At 34.1% G+C, this 15299-nt stretch overlaps 1 long non-coding RNA gene across 1 annotated transcript in view; it reads right to left on the bottom strand.

Annotated features, from left to right (window-relative positions):
- Positions 1 to 10162, bottom strand: part of LOC111088627 — a 13831-nt gene extending 3669 nt beyond the window's left edge. The window contains exons 1-2 of the long non-coding RNA XR_002613094.1: positions 10151 to 10162; positions 1496 to 1504 (exon numbers count right to left, since the gene is read on the bottom strand). This is a non-coding gene — a long non-coding RNA (uncharacterized LOC111088627). The remainder of the gene's footprint in view (positions 1 to 1495; positions 1505 to 10150) is intronic.
- Between the last annotated feature and the right edge of the window lie 5137 nt (positions 10163 to 15299).

Below are 15299 nucleotides of genomic sequence, written 5' to 3'. Positions count from 1 at the left end.
AATATCCCAGGAAGACCAAAGGGAAGTCTCCTTAGTTGTCTCTCCATGGGAAGGCACATATGACATAGTGGATCGTCTCTCAGACGTGACTTTCCGAATAAAATGTGGTCGGCGAGGTAAGCCAAAGGTGGTGCATGCCAATAGGCTTTGGCATTATCATGGTCCAGGGCATTTCAGTTGGAACGAAGTGAACAATGGAACAAATGACGCTACTGAAGACGTTTCACCTGAAAAAACCACTGTTGAAGAAGAAACTGTACCCGATTTTGAGAAGGGAAACAGTGAAGCCCTTAATGAAGTTACTACCACTGATGTGACTGTTACCGATAATAAGACATTTTCTGCTGGAGCAGATGAACTCCACATGAAGTAGAAGCCAACGAGATGGAGACCAGTACAGAAGAAGATATGTCCCATACAATTAAGATACTTTGTTGAATTTGAATTTTGTGTTTGTAAATTCTGTACATTTAATCAAATTATTGTTAATTATCTATTGGTTTAATGTAAGTGGCTATTGTTTGGGATGAACAATACTAGGGAAAGGGCAGTGTTATGACAGCAGAAGTTACGCGATGCTGGGAGCATGCGTGCTGGAGTTTCTAGAAGGATCGTGACTTAGCGGGCAATCTCACGAATGTACCAGCGTTTGCTAGACGCCCTCTTTTGTAGTATATAAGCCGGAGATAGACTGACGAGAAATAATTGAGATAATCGAGTCAAGCGAGCAGTAGGCACCGTAAATAAAGTGTGTGAATCGCTGTAAATTATAGCGTGTTTATAAAAGTAGTTAAGTTTAAAGTGACTGTGGAAATTAAGTGTATTACAAAGTTTGTAACGAAAAAGAATAAACAAGTTTTAATTAAGAAAGGACTTGTATCGCTGAAGTTTCTCGGAAAGAAATTTTACGGGAAATTATCAAACAAGCAGATACGTAACAGTATAGAGACTGAAATCGCTGTGTGTTTTTCTTTTTGTCGGGACCTTACTTTTAGTAATATCCATAGTAATGTCAATATATGGGGGTGTTGGGCTAAGGATTAGTCTACAGTATGTGTCTGTGACTTTTTGGCGATAAATTCGACAACAAATGAACAGCACACACACCACTTGATTTTAAAACAATATATTTATTCGAATCAAGTTAAATGTATGTACAAAATTCTTTACACCATGGAGATCATAGTTGTATCTTAAACATTATACAGTTCTCTTCTTCTTGTCAAAAGTCCACTTAAGCCAATTCAATTACTTTAGAATTCAGTTGACAAGCCGAACTACTTTTCTATATTTTTATCGCAATAGTATCCATGTATAATCCATTTGCCTTTTGTCCAAGTCCACATGGGGGGGGGGGTCGAATTAGTTTGTTTGGAACACCCTTTGATGAGATAAATTATTCTTCTTATCTCTTTCAAAACTGTTAATCAACCATTAGGCCATTCACTCCCACGACAGCTAACTTTACGTTTTTCAAACATTTCTCTGACTTTACTTTTACTCTCTTTTCGCTCGTCTGGTCGCAGCCATTTATATGTCTAGCATTTAGGCCTTCTAGACCTAAACATCCTCGACATCAATGAATCACAAACGCAAAATCAATAAATCAATAATATTACCTACATTAAACAGTCTTTTATATCTTACACTTTCTCTAGTCCCCAGTGGCACATCGGTATGTCTGCGGACTTGCAATGCTATAAACCGAGTTTTGATACTCGTGGGAGGAAGAGCACAGATAGCACATCGTGTACTTTGCGCGTAACTATAAACAAACGAACAATTATTTCCATAGTTTCATTGCTTAGTAATTTTTAGGACAAAACTGCTAACCATTTGACAGACTGAAGATACACAATGCAATTAGCGATGATCTCCTATTACTGAGGAGATTATACATTGTTTTCATGTCATGTTTCATCACGTGGACTTCATTTTTTAACCTTGACAATGGGTGAAAGCAAACTCACACTTCTCCCGAATAACACATATTTACATATATCTAAACAAAGGTTGAGTACACTATGTTAAATAGACTGTTTAGTCTCACCACGACGTTATATTTCATACCACTACATCCACTCGGCTTTACCTGACGACCGCGCCGTTTTGACAATAGCCCTGTGTCGTATTTTTAATTCTAAATGTCTCTAGCATAAAGCCACCATGTCTAAAACACACTCTTCTTACCTGCATGCTTTCCATAAGCCACACAGTGTGTATGAACAACAGTTTCCTAGTGCCCATTTCAATATTTCTATCACAGAAAAATCTATAAGCGCTGCATCTAGCGTTTTCGTAAAGAAGAGCATTAATATCCATTTCATTATCCACCCTTTTGAGGTATGTGACGTTGAATTGATGTCTCATTGTAAGCAATTTGTGTACATGTGACTTGTGTTGCTTTTCTAGATGAAACTCCTCCTTTATTATTTGCGTACTGTTACCTGAGACACGTGGACAGTTTTTTTGAATAACCTTTGTGTATATAGATCGTCACCTACTTTGCTTACCACGGTTGGGATATGACTTGTTGCAGATCTCTTTCTAGGTGGTCCTGGTGACCCAAGTTGATCCATATTCTTTTATTTTCCAATGTCTTTAAATATAATGGATATCCCTGTCTTGGGAATTTCATATCTTCGATTTGAGCAAATAGTTACGACCTGAGTGTATGCATAATTTGTGTTGAAAACGATTGTTTCACACCATCGCTAAAAGCGCTCAGTTTTTGGTGGAATAGTACTATCTACGAAACAATGTCAAAATGTAGTTCTGATATGTTCTATTCCACCGCAACATTATAATTGCTGTGGTTGCTTTGTTACTAGCTGATTTGCATATTCAATGTAGTTTTAATGTAAAGTATTCAACCCTGTATATATGCCTGTCTAAATGTACTTCTCCGTAATAACAAAATAACACAATATCGTGTACAGCAATTCGTGAAAAACCAAAGTTAACGGAACAAACTGTCAGAAGTCTGACAGTACTTCTCCGTCTTTCCATACGTACTTTTTCTGAATATTTTTCTCCATCTACATTTTTATGAATTTGCTCATTTCTCTCGCAATGATATCAGCCTATTCATTTCTGCTTCTTCCAGTACATGTTTTTTTTTACCCCTACAACAAAACAATGTTAAGCTCTTTATTTTCAGTTATGGGAAACGAAAAACATTAGATTTAGTGACCACAATCTCTAACTCAACGTCAGTTTCAAAATACCTGGTGAATTGGTATATCCCTCATGACAGTCTCCCCCGGTGTGTCAGCGATAAGTACAAACTTAGAATGCTAGCTAAGTTTGGAGTCAGATTCCCGCAGTGGATCGCAGCTAGCTCACTGTGTAACTTTTTGCTAAAACAACAACAATAACATGCTTATGACAACATTCCTATCTATTATAACGATAACGATTATCAGTCATTAAACTGGCGCCCCCGAATGGCACAGCAGCATATCTGCGGATTTAAAACGCATGAAACCGGGCAGAGCACAGATAGCCCATTGTGTAGCGTTGTGCTTAACTTCAAACAAACATTAAACTAGCTAGAAATCAAATAAGCACAAAGTGCTGTTAAAGGAATCAGTGAGGGACATGCGTTTGAAAAAATGCTAAAACTACTTGCGTGATATACATGACATAATGACTAGGTTTTATAACGAAAAAACAACTTCATTTTAGTGCTTGCGACTTTGTTTCATTGTTATAAAAATTTTGATAATATAGTTTGTTTACATAGCTTAATCTACAGTTTAACTTGTAAAACTTAAAACAGAGAAACATTTAAAAATTAAACTGCAATCGATTTATTTTTGTAAACGATATTTCAATATTTTACTAGGTAGACTAATTTTGTTTATTATATGTAGTTTACGTTCTTTCTTCATTCATTGTAAGCTTGTTCTTCCCTATGCTGTGATGTTATAAAGTGTAAAATGGCAAACATATTGTAACACAAATTAGAGATAAAATTTTAATTGTCACATCACCAGACAATTTGCGATATAAGTACAAAATAGTACACTATTACAAATTTTATTCTAAAGTTAATATTATAAAGAAATGCCAATAGGTGGCACTACTTACCATGCAAAGTTTGTTTCGAACATGGTTTTTTAAGAAGCTTGAAGCTACACAATGGGCTATCTGTGATATGTCTGCGGCTGGTATAGAAACTAGATTTTTAGCTTATAATCCCCCATGAGCCACCTGATGCCGCATTTAATAATAGGACAAAGTACAATAATATTATTTTATGTGGTGAACAGTTCGCCTAGAATAACAAAAACTACCGATCAGAATAATTAAATGAATTCTTGTTCTAAGTTTCCACTGAACAAAACTAAATTGGATTCGTCTGTGCTAGCTGTTAACTATACAAACAGCCGTTTGAACGAATGTATCTAATGTAGTGCATCTAAACAATTAGGACTAACAAGCTAGAAAACATGTCGTATTTATGCAAGATTATTCTTGTGTTTTTGTTCAAGTTGCTTCATCTTTGAGAACTGTTCATTAATTTCAGAGTGGACTGGGTGTGGTCTAAATAGAAGTGTGCCGTTCAACGGATTGGAAGGTCCAAGATTCGATCTGCGCTGCCGCTGAACACATTATGAATTTTTGATCACATTGAAAATATCAACACCAATTTCAAGGTAGACTTAATTTGTCAACTGTGCTTCTTGGTGATCAAAATATTAATTGAAACATATATATATAAAGAGTAGATCGTGAGATTATTGGTTCCCTGATAGCCTGCGAATTAGGCTATCTTCTCTTTAGTTTCCTGACTTCATTAATCTCACTTTTTATTCTGTTTGTAACGTCATAATGTCCAAAAGCTAAACAGATGTTCGCCTGTCAGTAATCAGGAGGTGACTTATGAATTATAAAAGCAAAGATTGTTACAATATAAAGAAAATGTTAGAATTATTTGATTTTTACAGTGGATATGATTAACGTTTCCATAAGTAACATAAGAATACATATTGCTGATACTTAAAAAAAGATTGAACGTCGTTTTTTTCAATAGGACTTAAAATTTTTTCTTTCATCTTTCATAGAATAATTATTACAAAATAAAGTCCTCTACCCGAATATCTTACAAAATATCATTGTGCTTCTTCAGTTTTCTACAGAATATCGTTATTGTAATATAATCGTTTTCGATGTCAGTCCTCCGTAGAATATTACTAGGTGTTTTACCTTCATCTTTCACAAAATATTGCTGTTGTGATACAAAGTATTCTTCTTCAGTCTTTAAAGAAACATTGTGGTAGTGATATATAGTATTCTACTCCCGTCTTTCCTAAAACATTGCAGTGATATACAGAGTTCTTCTTCAGTCTTTAAAGAAACATTGTGGTTGTGATATATAGTATTCAGTATTCTACTCCCGTCTTTCCTAAAACATTGTAGTGATATACAGAGTTCTTCTTCAGTCTTCCACAGAATATCATTATGATGTAAACATTTTTTGTCAATATTCAAGAAAATGTTGTGATGATATATATTTTGTTGCTATAAATATTTATAGTTTTGAAACTTGTAATCTAAATAACTAATATTTCTAGATTACTGTATTGCTGAAGCGACCGATTTGTTCTATTACAGACAGCAACAGAGAGAATGATAGAGAGAAGTATTGATATAAATGGAATATTCAGTATAGAGATATTCTACGAACTAATCATAGTAGCTCTGTTCCTGGAAGATTGTAGAGTCTGAAAGAATAGTGTTAAAATACAAAACAAGACTGGAAAACCCCCTCTAACAAGAACAGCACCTGTTTAAACGAACCCTTTCTTGCTTCTAGATGAAATGTTTTACTTTTTTATAGATAAAAAACATAAAAATTACGTGTAGCGTATCAACTGTGATTATATGTTCAAAACATTCTTCATAGAAAATATTTTGTTTCGTAGAAGAAAAAACTTCACTTATGTCGTAGTCATTAGACTCTTCAAATCACCAATGAGATCAAACCAAATGTTCCTGGGATTGAATGTATAGGACAAATCGTACTTTTACTTAAATTCCCTAGTGTCCAAGATTTCACTTCAACTTTAAAACTCGTTCCAGGGAGTTCCATTGTATGTCCTGTAAATTGTTAGTGCTAAATGCAATTCTATTTTTCATATTAACTTAAATCACGTTAAATGAAGTCAATAATATTTTATATAAGGAATTCTGTTACACTGTTTGAACAGGAACAAGCTGTTGAGGTTGGGAATTTTCATTATATTTTATATAAAAGTGTGATCGACAAAAGCTCATTTAAACTACAATGCAGACTGATATCTTAATACGTCAGAAAATGATACCTGTTTTACTGATCTCTTGGTGGACTGTGCTATCGATCATTATGATTGACGCTCACCCACGTTATACTCCATCGAGCTACAGAGGCTTTACCCATCGTGTTCCTTATCGACCATACTTCTACTACTGGTTAAAGAAACCGAATCAATGCTACGCCTGTCAGGTGAGAAACTCAGTGCAGGACGTTCTGCAGAGGCTTACTTATACAAAAACCTTTTTGGAAATCCTTAAAACAACTGACGCTGTGAACTTCTACGAAGAGCTGGCTACCCAACACAATGGTAAGACATGCACACGGTTAATAAAAAATTATAGTTTTTTAAATAAAGCTCATTTTCTAATGTAAAATCCTTTAAATTTAAAGTATTTATTGAATGCAATGTTTACTTAATTCCCCATTTTATTTTTTAATGTTTCAATTATAAAACAGTGCATTCATATTGTTTAATATTAAAAACTGAAAGTCTTTACGTTTAGTAGTTTTAGGAAAGTACTTTATATTTCTTTTTTTTTCTTTTACGTAAAAGTTTAATGAATTGTTTTATTTTATCCAGGAATTTCACAGAGGAGGAAAACCTGCGGTGGTATTTCTTCCATGTCAAACTTGGACTTTATGTTTTCGCGATCAAATCATATTTTTCTACCTACAGTCAGGTTATCGCTAGATAGAAAAGTTACTAGAAGCAGCTTACATTACACTTATTTGAACCATCTCTCTCTCTTTTAAAAAGAAATGTTTGTATTACAAGCATTTAGTGTCTGCCTGCAGCTTTGACACATTTTACTTTCGAAATATAGAATGTCATGAAAAAGTTATTGTGCTTGTTTCATCATTTCTTATATATTTTCTTTCACCAGGGGCCGTGACCATTTTTGTGCCGAGTGATCTAGCATTTAGTGCCCTCCCTGCTGGACCACAAAGGCTTACTAACTTCTTGATAAGAAACAGAGGGTTTTTAAAAAGCATGCTACAGTACATGGCCTTACCTGGTAGAGTGAAGACGACCAGTTTTTCACCAGGCACCTTTATTAACTCATGTCAAGGCGGAAAGATCTACGTAAGCGAAACTGATGTAGGTTGAAAGTTTCACGTTTCGAATACGAAGAATTTAAAGTAATATCTCAAAATACTACTCAAAATACTTTTTTTTTAACTTGACGACTGTTAAGATGTATCATTTATATAGCAAAAATAAACTGGACTGAACAAAAAGTTCTTAAAAAGCAGTTTAGCGTTAAAACACGACTTTTTTTTAGGAACTAGATTCTATTATGTTTTATTCTTCTTCTAATTTCTTTTAACAGTGCATCAACAGTGGCTGTCTATTAACATGGGATAAAGAGTTTTCCTATGGTGTTATCCACGTAGTAAATAGGCTAATGTATCCCATCCCTGCAGGAACACTCTGGACCACGATCAGTAACTGTCCTAGCCTGTCCATTCTGGCTTACTGGATCTACCATATCGGTCTACAATCCATTTTTAAACGTAAGGATAAAAAAATGTGGGTTATTCGTAAGTTTGCCTCTCATCACATTGGTTTTGAAAAAGCACACAAACATAAATTGATAATTTTGGTATAGCTTTTAAAGACAGAGAATTTGGGTTGCAATCAATTTCCTCTAAGAGAGGTTTAATTTTCAAGAGAAATATCAGCGCCATCTTCTGAACAAAAGAGTAATCATGAGCGAATCTTGCCTTAGATATCCATGTCTTGCTTGTTTGTTGGATTTCGTGCAAACCTACGTGAGCGATAGCCTAGAGGAAAAACAGCTGGTCAAGCTCACCCACATCACAGCTGCTTTTATCTGATCGAATAATTGAATTTGATCGTTACTCATATAAATACATCCAAGGCTCTAAAATGGGGAGTGCGATTGTTTTAGCGGTTAAGGATCGCGAACCACCGAGCCTCAGCTCCATTGTTCGGCACACTAATGATTGGATCGTACTCGCCCAGTATACCTGTCAAATTATTTAATGTTTTCAAATTTTACTGAACATTTTTTGCTTTAGATGGTTTGATGATTAAAGCACGCGACTTGCAATATGCGGGTTTGAATATCCTCATTGAACATGCTTGCCCTTTCAACCCTGTGACTGTCAATCCCACTTCTTTTCGTTGGTAAATGTTTTGTTTGTTTGTAGTTAAACACAAAGCTACACAATGGGCTATCTGTGCTCTGCCCACAACGGGTATCGAAACCCGGTTTGTAGCGTTGTAAGTCCGCAGACATACTGCTGTGCCACTGGGGGACCTTTGGTAAAAGAGTAGCCCAAGAGTTGGCGGTGAATGGTGTTGACTAGCTGCCTTCCCTCCAGACTTATCACTTCTAAATTGGGACGGCTAGCGCAGATAGTCCTCTAGTAACAAAACAAACAACTTGTTTCATATCTGGGTATTCTTGTTTTGTTAACAATAAAAAAAACTTGAGCTTAATTTGTTATTGAAATTAAATAGATCTTCCATTTTCTTAAAGTCGCTATAAATAGCTTTAAACTTTATATTAATTCTACTGGGTGAAAATTTGCAGGTGGAGAATTGTTTACTATATTTGCGCCCGTGAACGAGGCTTTTCTTTCACTGCCTTACACTACCAACCAATCCCTGTCAAACAATCCAGAACTACTAAAGGGTAAGTTTCTTATGAAAAATAAAATACTAAGATTTTCTATTTAAATTATGTTCACTGTCTTCAAAATTTCAGTAGCATTATGTTTGTAAATAAAATACCACGATGTTCGACATAAGTTTCACTGTCTTCAAAATTTCAGTAGCATTACGTCTGTAAATAAAATACCACGATGTTCGACATAAGTTTCACTGTCTTCAAAATTTCAGTAGCATTATGTCTGTAAATAAAATACCACGATGTTCGACATAAGTTTCACTGTCTTCAAAATTTCAGTAGCATTATGTTTGTAAATAAAATACCACGATGTTCGACATAAGTTTCACTGTCTTCCAAATTTCAGTTGCATTATGTTTGTAAATATTTTCTTTATCCACTTCTCGGTTTACCTCTTCAAAACATGGATCAAGTCGTTTTAACAAAAACAAAAATTAAAATGGTTAATATACACTTTTAACGAGAAATACTTTGATATTTTTTTCTCAGAAATAATGTTCAGGACAGTTTTCTTGTACATGGTAAATAATCTCTATCTTGTCTATATTTTAGATGTTTGAGTACAAGTTTCAATACTTTTTACGTGTTGTATTGTGTATCTGAGTTGTATAAAGAACAATTTTAATCTGATTTCTTCACCTAACCTGTAACCCACAGTTGTTCTTCGTGGTCACGTGATATCCGGAATCTTCTACAGCAGCAACTTATATGAAGGACAGGTTCTAACGACTTTAGAGGGCACTAATGTTCCTTGTGAGCTTCGGGAAATTTACAGTCACAATGAAACTGACGAAAACATTAGTAAGCATTTCACTTCTCATTTTTTAATACAAAAAATACGTGATTTTTTCTCGACCAACAAATTATGCAGCAAGAGAATGTATGCTTCTTTTTAATGTTGTTTTTATGGTTATATCATCAGTTATATGATTACCATTCTCCGCCCGACGAGGGGGATATTTTTACTCCTGGTTATGTGTGAATAGTTCAGAGGTTAAATACGTTATATTAAAACGATTTTAGGGCTTAACCATATCGTTAAGGTCAATGTCGTCACGTTTAGTCAAACTATGTCTGACGAGCGTGTATCTCAACAATAGTCTTTCAACGTAGTTTCTATTACAAAAGCTCCATCGTAAGGCATAAAGCATATAGTATACAAGGACGACTGTTTGCCAGCGTCTGTTTCAACAGTCTGACCGCAGAGAAATCCATAAGCGCTGCATCCGATTTCTTGACCGGTTTGTCTTTATATGGGATAGCATGAATACCAGTTTCATTTTCTCCAGCTGCTTTAAGTATGCGTGAGATATGTCGTGGAAGCAACTTGTGTCGCTTTTCTAGATTCTTCTAGATTATGTTGTGTACTGATACAAGGTCATGAGGACGCTTTTACCACTGATCTTTGTGTTCGTAAATTCTCATCTGTTACAAGGCGCTATACTTTACTTACCACAGCTGGAGTACGACTTGTTGCAGATATATTTCTTAGACCCCAGTGGCTCAGCGGTAAGTCAGAAGGCTTATAACTCTAAACTGGGTTTCGATACTCAGGGTGTGCATAGCACAGATGGTTCATTGTGTAGCTTTGTGCTTAACAACGAACAAACAAACTCTATGTATGGCCTCAACTTGATCTATATTCTCTTTTATTTTCCAATAACATTAGATACAAGGGATATTTCCGTCTTGAATATTCTATATCTTCGATCTGAACATATGTTTATGATCTGAGTGTATGAATGTTTTGCGTCGGAAAGGGCTGTTGCATACTCTTCCCAAAGACGATCAACTGGCAGTGGCATCATACAACCTACAAAACTCTAAACAATGTCAAAATGAAATCCTAATGCATATTGTTCCATCGAGACTTTATATTGGCAACTGTTTTAATATAGCGTACTAAACCCTCTCTATAGCTCAAAAAGATTTCAACTGATTTTGATCAAATTTGGCATAAAGGGTGAGTCTACCTCAAGAACCAGTTGAGTAAATTATTGTGAATATAACAGAAAAGCCACAAAGATGGTAGCAAATTGGAATTTTCAAAAACATAAAACTCGATAATAAATTCATATAGAAAGAGGGCCTTGGAACTATACCTACATTTTTGATGATGAGAATTTCTTGGTGTATATTTTAGGTTGAATAGTGAGAAGCTAATTCAAGTATGTTCATGTAATGTTTTTTAATAGGGATTTTAGCGAATTTTGGTCCATCTAATATCCTACTTTCGGATATTCCTTGTGATGATGGAGTCATTCATATCATCGACTCAGTTATCTACAATTCTGCTATGTGTGAGAACGCCATCTGGTGGTGAAAGTGTTGAACCCACGAGGACGAATAAATGAGTCACCTTTGCAGCCTTATATTCTAAATGATATATTCATTCTTACAAATGTTTTACAATTTACAGACTAATTTTATAACAATGTTTAAATCTGTGTTTTACTCATGTGTAATAAATCAAATCAAACCCACAACTAATTTGTCAAGGCTGGTTGAGATTTATAAAAACAATATGTTATGTCATAGCGTTTTCAAAATAAACTTTATACAAAACAGCGTAATAAAATATATATTAATGAATTTTCAAACTTGAAAAATGTATCATGCATATACAAGACGTAAATGGACATCGTCTTTTGGTAAAAAATATATATGTACTGTATATATAAAAAGAAAAGTTTTGAAACTAATGCTGAAGTATATTGGATTTAATTGTTTGATTTCCAATTGCGTTGAATTAATTAATTCTCAACAATGTTGCAGATTAACTGTAACAAAGATCATTCCGGAACAAAAGCTGTTTTTTTTTCCTGCAATTTTCGAAATTGATAAAAAAAAAGCACATTTAAACTCGCTATGTAAATTATAGTTCTAAAATTAATCAAAATCAAAAGAAAAAAAATAATTACGGAACTATTAAAATTATTCAGGAAACAACTAGTGCATTAAAACTGTCTAAGGTCGTGGTCAGCAAATGTTAGACTTTTGATTCAGGAAACAACTAGTGCACTAAAACTGTCCATGATCGTGTCAGTAAATGTTACACTTTTGATTCAGGAAACAACTAGTGCACTAAAACTGTCTAAGATCGTGGTCAGCAAATGTTAGACTTTTGATTCAGGAAACAACTAGTGCACTAAAACTGTCCATCATTTACTACCACGATCCATTTATTGATCACGATCTTAGACAGTTTTAGTGCACTAGTTGTTTCCTGAATCAAAAGTCTAACATTTACTCACCACGATCTTATACAGTTTTAGTGCACTAGTTGTTTCCTGAATCAAAAGTCTATAAAACTGTCTAAGATCGTGGTCAGCAAATGTTAGACTTCTGATTCAGGAAACAACTAGTGCACTAAAACTGCCCATGATCGTGGTCAATAAATGTTAGACTTTTGATTCAGGAAACAACTAGTGCACTAAAACTGCCCATGATCGTGGTCAGTAAATGTTAGACTTTTGATTCAGGAAACAAGTTTAACGTCTTAAGTCCCCAAGTTTACCGCTTGCTACCGGGAGCACTAGTTGTCCAAACAGATTGATAGCTTCGTGAAATACCGTAAATTTCTTTTGTTTAATCTGTATGTACAATATAAGTTGAGACTGAAACGGATTCTGTTAAACGTGTTGATATCATATAAAGGATACAATACAAACAACATATGTCATGAAAAGTGAGCACATGAATCAGTAGAACAGCTGAACTTTCTGGCATAGATCACTGAAATACGGGAAATTCCTTGCAATATGAAGATTTAGATAGTTGTTTTGGAAAGAGTAATTGGTATTATCTCTACATTGTCAACCAGCAAATACAGCTGTTAAAACCAGTCAGTTCAAAACGAGATAAAACGCTAGGAAATTAAAATGTGAATGTTTACATTTTTCAAAGAGAGATAAGAAAGAGACCTTCGAACTTGCTTGCCAAATTCCGTGAGTTCTGCTCAATAAGGAAAATAATATTTCAAGAATTTAACACTTTCTCTAAAGGTAACAGGATTTCCCTGGCAACGAGTAATATTACAACATTATTAAAAATTGTTAATTGAAAAAGGGGAAATAAGGTTCTTCTAAAAACACAAACAAGATAGATGGCTTAAAGTGAAAAATGCAATCGCAAAAAAAGTAAACAAATAAGAGTAAAGTTTGAGACACAGTGCTGACTTCATTTTCTCAAGCTACAAATCCCTATTTTGACTCTTCTACAGCTTTTAGATATGGAGCCAAAATAGGGATTTGAAGGTTGAGGAAATACAGTCAGCACAATGTCTCAAACTTTAATCATAATAGGGATCACTTATTTGTTGTTTTTTTTATTATTGTTTAATATTCGTCCGCCAGCCTACAGCAAAAATGGCTGGGAGTATTGTCATAAAACCTGGGCAGTACTATTAAATGTATAATTGTGCATTGTTTAGGATAATTTTTAAGTTTATTTGATTACTGGCAAATAACGGCTGCTGTATAACCGTTGACACCAAATCGTTTTAATGTAGTCTGTGGCTTATATAGAGCCTCATAATCTACTACAGGCACACGTATATAGCTGCGTGCAGGCCATGAATGTAATTTAATGTTTATATGGCAGACATGACACATGTACCATAGCGATTATTAACTTATTGTTACAACAGTACTGATGCCGCGTATCATTTGTTTATGTATAGGATTCTTACCTTTCGAACATGAAGCTGATGACAGGATCGCAGGTCTTTTTTACCACTGCATGATCGATTTCGGCCATGTTACACAAACGTCTAGGCTGTCTCCCACAACAGAAATCTTTATGCCGTAGTTTAAATTATAGCACCAAGCTCGGTTTCGAGCATCGGATCGGCAGTCACGGTGATGGCTGATGGTAAATGTTGAATTATAGCAAATTACAGCAGTACAACCTGGCGTTGCAGTGTATTTGTGTCTGTAATTGCGTAACGTTGTAGTGCAATAGTAGAGTACTGAAACATGATAACAACATAAACACCTATACATAAATATAATTAGGTGTGTGAACACTATAACAATGTGATAACATAAACATGTAAAAAGAAAGCAAATATAACTGTGTTTGCACATTCTCACACTGTGATAACATAAACGTGCACACGGAGATTAAATTATCTGTATGTACATTGTTTTATTGTGATAACATAAACATGTAAAAAGATAGCTAATATAGCACCGTGTACACTGATACTATTATCTTAAATGCTCTAAAAACATGAATTTTATCTCTCTTGCAACCTTCTTTGTTTTATAATGATCTCATTTTTTATCTATGGGCACGAGATAACCAAACACAAGTATATTTTTTATTACCTAAAATAAAACGTATTAAGACCAAACAGTCAATTCCTCTATCCCTAATAGGTTTGGAAATGAAAAACTTTTAGGAAAACAATATACATTTTTGTATATCAGTTTGACAAATATCTAGTTTCCTGAAATAGACAACTTCACACTTATCGATTTGGTTAAGTTGTATTTATTAACGTAACATGTCCGTGCCATCTAGTGAATTATAAAGTAAACAGATTTAATAATTACAATAATAAAATGATCGTAATTATTAAGTTTAATTACTTTATAACTATCAGTTTTATTGTCGACATTTTAAAAGTTACATTTAAAATGCTAAGAGTTTATAATATAATATGTATTGTCTCTCTCATGATTTCTATTAAATATATAAAGATTATTGAAAGTTATATATTTACAATAAAACATCTATACCATTATCTGGCCTATGATTCCAATACCAACATTTTAGGGAAAAGTCAATTCCTTTACCAATTAAATCATTGTATTTCAAACATGATCATTTTCAAAACAACGTATCTTGCAAAATCAAATATAGAAATATGGTAGTAGATTAATTATATTGTATTATAATTATAGAATGATTCACAAACAAGACGCATGCCAACTATTTTGGCTGTACACCAAGCGGTTTGGAAATGACAGTGGAAATTTACTTACGATTTTTACAAACACCTGAAGACCTTAAAGGCATTTGAATTATAGTGTATAAAAATTATTTTGCTTTAAAGAACTTAATATTCTATCAAAATATCTATGGTATGTTGTATACGGGATGTAATAATATCTGCAAAATAGATTTAGTTAGAGTTATAGCTTTAAAGACACTTCTGTTGTGTGTTATGAAAGATGGATAGTTTTGTTATTATTGGAGACACTTTTAATTCATATTATTGAAGTAACTTCTGATTGATATTAATGAAGACATTTCCGCTGTATATGTTGTTAAATACACTTCTGTTGTAGTTATTAAAGATACTTCTGTTGTAGTTATTAAAGATACTTCTGTTG

The sequence above is a fragment of the Limulus polyphemus genome, unplaced genomic scaffold, assembly GCF_000517525.1.
Source record: "Limulus polyphemus unplaced genomic scaffold, Limulus_polyphemus-2.1.2 Scaffold4146, whole genome shotgun sequence".
NCBI lineage: Eukaryota > Metazoa > Arthropoda > Merostomata > Xiphosura > Limulidae > Limulus > Limulus polyphemus.
This window is presented reverse-complemented; position numbering and strand designations above follow the sequence as displayed.